Source organism: Ixodes scapularis, unplaced genomic scaffold, assembly GCF_016920785.2.
Source record: "Ixodes scapularis isolate PalLabHiFi unplaced genomic scaffold, ASM1692078v2 PGA_scaffold3__209_contigs__length_174095766, whole genome shotgun sequence".
Classification (NCBI taxonomy): Eukaryota; Metazoa; Arthropoda; class Arachnida; order Ixodida; family Ixodidae; genus Ixodes; species Ixodes scapularis.
Genome location: NW_024609868.1, coordinates 7,282,268 through 7,288,042, shown reverse-complemented (window position 1 = coordinate 7,288,042; position 5,775 = coordinate 7,282,268). Strand labels below are relative to the sequence as shown.

The 5,775-nt window shown below is 46.9% G+C and overlaps 1 non-coding gene across 1 annotated transcript; it reads right to left on the bottom strand.

Annotated features, from left to right (window-relative positions):
• Window positions 1-1,841: 1,841 nt before the first annotated feature.
• Trnaf-gaa lies at window positions 1,842-1,914 on the bottom strand. The gene has a single exon. It is a non-coding gene; the product is annotated as a tRNA-Phe (tRNA).
• Window positions 1,915-5,775: the final 3,861 nt, after the last annotated feature.

Below are 5,775 nucleotides of genomic sequence, written 5' to 3'. Positions count from 1 at the left end.
TTGTAACGCTTCCATTACTTCCTCTAAGGAGTAACGATCCTTGTAATTGAATTACTTTTTTGCTGTGATCGATTACAAAATTACCCTTTACAATTCTTCTCAACATTTTTTTAGGGGGGAGGGGGGGGGGCTGGGGGGAAGGAGGGTGGAAGGGGCGGGGGAAGCGATTAGACGTGCTGGAGTCACTCAGCTCTGGTCAACGGTCATTTTGTTTTCTTTTTCGAGACCACTAAGCACGGAACCTCGAGGATTAGTGACCTCTTCACTATGCTTCATTTCCTGGGTTCCTTTTTTTTTTTTTTTTGGTACACCGGAGACTACGTTCGGGCATGAAAAACGACATTATTAAGCCTCTTGTCAGTAATGTATATAAACAACACTCTTTTTATTATTTTTTTTTTCACGAGAGGGATTGGGTGTTTTGGCGTCGCTCACTCAGCTCTAAGCAAAAAAGGTCACGGCTTCTTTTTTTTTTCCGAACAACTGAGCGCGAGACACCAAGGATGTTGCTACTGTAATAAAAAAAAGTTGAATGAAAAGTAACGTGCGAAGTAATCGATTACTTAAGAGGAATTTTTTGATTATTTTTTTGAGGGTGTAATTGTATTTGTGATCGGTTACTTTTTTCAGTGAAGTATAATTGTAATTGTAATCGGTTACTCTTTTTCAGCAACGTGTACAAGTCGGGTGTACACGCGCTTCGAAGCTCCAATGACGCGCAATCCCTGCCAATAGAAAAAAAAGAGAAAAGAAACGGTATAACGTTTTGCTATCTGGATTATTGAACTGGAAATCTATCTGCATAAGCTCTCTAGATTTCAGGTTACCAAAAAGTATTCCTTTGTCTGCAATACGGATTTCAGGTTTCCAGAAACAAATTCAGTCAGATTTTCAGTTCCATTGTTGGCAATCAGGTCAGCTGAACACGGAAAAAACAAGAACACAAAGGAAAGGACTGGACATCCACGGCTAGTTGGTACATAATGTTGGCAATCAGGTCAGCTGAACACGGAAAAAAACAAGAACACAAAGGAAAGGACTGGACATCCACGGCTAGTTGGTACATAATGTTGGCAATCAGGTCAGCTGAACACGGAAAAAAACAAGAACACAAAGGAAAGGACTGGACATCCACGGCTAGTTGGTACATAATGTTGGCAATCAGGTCAGCTGAACACGGAAAAAACAAGAACACAAAGGAAAGGACTGGACATCCACGGCTAGTTGGTACATAATGTTGGCAATCAGGTCAGCTGAACACGGAAAAAAACAAGAACACAAAGGAAAGGACTGGACATCCACGGCTAGTTGGTACATAATGTTGGCAATCAGGTCAGCTGAACACGGAAAAAAACCAGAACACGAAGGAGTGGACTGGACATTCACACCGCTGTGTGAATGTCCAGTCCTTTCCTTTGTGTTCTTGTTTTTTCCGTCTTCAGCTGACCTGATTGCCAACAGTATGTACCAACTAGCTCAACTAAAACCCGTAATCCAGTTCCACAATCCAGACAGCGAAAAGTTAAACTGGGTTTTTCGGTAGGGATGCATTCACCAAGCTCTTGAGCTGCCTCAATGCTCGCTCTACCATTCCCCTCATTGTTCGCATGAATGCGGCAAATGCCCGTCAGATCGAGGTGGTGCGATTTACGATCGGGCAGAAGAAAAAAGCGAGAAGGATGGTGGGTGCGTGCGACTGGTACACTCTGGATGCGATAGATGCGATGTGCCCACTCTATGGCCGGGCCAGGAAAGCGGCAAATCATAAAAATATGCAGTGAGAAAGCAGATCTTGCTGAGAAAAATCTCACCTATTACTAAAAAAATTGAGAAAAAAGAACTGCCGAAACCCGGGATCGAACCAGGGACCTTTAGATCTTCAGTCTAACGCTCTCCCAACTGAGCTATTTCGGCACGTTCCCTCGAACTGAGCAGTGTGTTCTTTTCCTTTTTTCGTCGTTTTATAATATGTTTTATAATAGTTGATATGTGTATTTGTAAGCTTGTGAGTTCTAACTCTTTCTTTTCCCTGACCTTAAACTTGCCCACGCCTGACGTTTGCCGAGGCGTAGGCGGCACATTTTCTAGTGTTCATGTATAAAGAAAATCGGCGCATGATTTTGGTTGCTTATTCATGTTTCAAATATCGGTGTATTGCGGTGATCTGTTTCGTACGTACCCTAACAGCGGTGATTATCGATTAAATAATCTTTAAAAAAAGTGAAAAGAGTCCTTGCTGGAGCGTGGTTTCCAGAAAATAATGTTGTTCGGTTTTAGTCAATTTTGTATTTTTAACATCAAGGGTGGACAAAAATCGGCGTTTTTTCGGTTGTAACCAATCTCGTAACTTGAACACCGACGGATGTATATCGGTGTTTTTCGGCCAAAATCGAAAAGTTTACTGCCTATAGGTATACATAGCACACCGGCCGTGACCCTAGTTCTCGGCCCAGGAGCTGGGACTCCGGCGCTGCAGGACCCCAGCTGTCCACGCGCGGGTTCGCATCCCGCGCCGTAGACGCGCGAACGTGCAGTCGCATGAGCCCGACGGCCCGGTCGAACGGCCGCTCTGTTTACCCCCGCATTAGGCAGAGCGGCGTCGCCAGCGGCGCCGTGGGCAAACATCGCGGGTGCCGGGCCGACGGGATGCCCGCGATTAATGAGCATGGCCGCGCATTTAAAGCGAGCAGAGGCTTTGCGGGAAGGCAGGCCGGGGGCGCCGATGGCCGCGTCATGATGCATGCACGCGCTCTGGCCTCTGCTGCGGCCGCGGGAGGCTGGGCCGCCCGCGAATTAACCCTGGTCGCCGCGCAATGCGTGCCACCGCGTGCATTGTTGTTGCTCAGTTGGCTGAGTCACCTGGGGGAGGGTCGTTGATTGAACTCCATTGGTATGCCGGTCGGCGTCGATGGATAGTGGAGGGATCCTTCGGTGATGTTAGAAATATAGATATATAAATAAAAAAAAAAAACAGTTTCGAATTTTAGCAATGAATGACTAAGCTAAAAGCGAATGAGGACGTGGTCACAGGGTTGACTCTCGTGGATTCAGTCAGTGACAGTTTTAAGACGCACGCGCAGGGCGCGGTGCGTCCACAGTTTTGTCGCTCCTGAACCAATGACATTGCTGCCTTTATCAATAAGAGCGCGGAACAACCAATCACGAAGCTAGAAGCGAGAAGAGAAGCCACGCCCTGTGTTTCTTAAGCTCCCAGTGACTCGCGGTAACAAGGTCATTCGAAACTACTCCGAGACGAGGCCTGAAAGTCACGGAGCAAGTTTGAAATTGTTGGTTCCGCGCTGCCTTGAGAGCTCTATCTAAAGTTACGTGACTACTGACGCTTTCCAGGCAGCGCCCAGCGACAGCACCCGTATAAGATATGCCTGCGCGTCTACTTACCAGCAAAACACTCAAAGAGCCGACCATTTCGATAGAGGAAATCAGCTCAGCGAATGATGAGGCAAAACATCTGTTCAGAACTTAAAATTAAATCAGCGCTCTGGCATTACGTAATGCAAGCATGACGCTTTGCATTGCGTAATGCTACAGCGCAGATTATGTTTAGGTCTAAACCAGTGGCGTACCAACTTGTTTTTGAGTGGGGGGGCAAACCAGCCCCCCCCCCTCCCCCCAGGATTGGTGGGCAGTGCCCTTGGTATCCCTTGGGCGCCGCCGGCCAGTGTTTGCCCTGCCCAGTGGCGGCTGTTTCGGGGGGGGGGGGGGGGGGGGGAGGGGGGGCAAGACGCATGTTTTGTCCCCCCACTCTGAGAACTGGGGGGGGGGGCAAGCGCCCCCCTTGCCCCCCCGGTTGGTGCGCCCATGGTCTAAACAGATGTTCCGACTCATTCGCTGAGCTGATTTCCTATATCGCAATGATTGGCTCTTTGAGTGTTTTGCGGGGAAACAGACACGCAGGCATTTCTTAGAGTGAAATGTGCGAAACATATCGAGGTTAAAATAACGTTTTAGGAGTAGTATATCGCAGGACTCGATATACATAATTATTTGGGTAGAGCAGTGGTTCTCAGCTTTCGCGGACCCCTTGGGGATCGGCGGAGATGATGGAGGACCCCCCGTTCGTAGTGAGAGGAAGGGAAAATATAGGTTAATTATTATAATGATTTAATAAATGGACATAGCTAAGGGCTAGTATGAAGTGCACTTCTTTTATTGAAGAGAAAACAAGAGAAAACTTACCCGAAAATCGGAAGGTTTCTTCTCAATCTGAGAAAAAACTACTTTTATTTCGGGGCTTGACTGATGAGGCGGGGCGCCGCGGACTTTTAGAATGCCTTCGCGGACCCCCAATTGAGAGCCACTGGGATAGGGCAAAGTCACCGAGGAGTCTGTTCTACACTGTGTAGTGAGAGGAAGAAAACAATTTGTTCCTCTGGTTTCCAAAGCAATCAGTAGCGAGGTAGAAAAAAGCGCGCGAATGCCCGCTGTTTTCTGAAGAGAAACCATGTAGGCGAGTGTGCACGCATTTCCGGCCGTAACTAAGACCAGTAAAATAAATAAATAATTATGATGCGGGGTTTGGCGCTAAACTCACAAAAGGAATCTACTACATTCTTTTGGAAGACAGAAATACTTTTGATCACCTGGGAATCTTTAGACGTGTAACCGACGTCTTCGTGACACGACACCTTCTCCGCAGTAAGCCTCCGTTTCACGGGGGGCACATCGGCCGCTATGTGAACTCGCCACCTAAAGAAATGAAGATCCGTAGGCCGCCGCTTTGCCTCGGAGCCCACGAGGCGGAGAGCAGAGTAGCGAAGAACCCTCGCTCATCGGAACAGCTGTGGCTCAGATGCAGAGCATGATGACTTTTCAGCATATCAATTGACCATGTTTTTCGAACTATTTTTTGACCTCACCACGCATAGTCTTGAATATCGATCTGGATAACAAATTGATCCATTCGTAGTGCCCGAAAGTACAGACACACACGCACACACACGCACACACACGCACACACACAAACAAACGAAATGCACAGCCAACAATCGTGCGCGTTTCTGCAATTTCTAATAGTTTGAGTGCTTTCCGATCGCTCATTTGCGTATATGATATAAATGTGTCCTTCTATTAAATTTCCTCGCCTTGTTGACGTACTTAGGCTTCGCAGCGGCCGGACTCAAGGTCCAACTTCAATTAGAAGACTTTCTACTTAACACTCGCTGCATGCAGATAAAGTGCCGCGGCCGGTTGGGAATTTGAATGCGCTGCAAATTCGGCCCTTCCTTGCTCCGCCGTAGAACGTGTAAACTTCCTTGCAGCAGGGAGAGCACACTCCCCGCAGCACTCGGTAATCCACTTAATATGGTTTCACTGTCAAAACCAAGTGTTAACCCAAGTTTCGCTTTTAATCGTAAGCGCACGATCGTGAATAAACGCATTTTGTGTGTCTCGCATCATACGGTATGCATCCCAAGTGAAAACCGCTAGCTGACGTCGCATTAACGAAACAGAACAAAACAATACATGCGCTGTAACAATTTTGCGGTATAAAAAATTAATGAAGTGTATTAGCCAATGAGCCCCAGGAGAAATCGGCACGCCCTTCTCCGTTGAAGGTGGAGTTCATTTTGAACAACATATGACGCCCCGACATACTCCTTGTCAAGTTTTAGCTTTTTGCGTTGCATAAATAATCTTAACTAATTTCTTCGTGCATAATAAAGCTACGATAAAAGCTGTTTAATGGCTTAGTTTCCTACATAATAGACATTTCGTGCGTCGTAATAAAAGGGCTATGGTACAACCACTGACTCA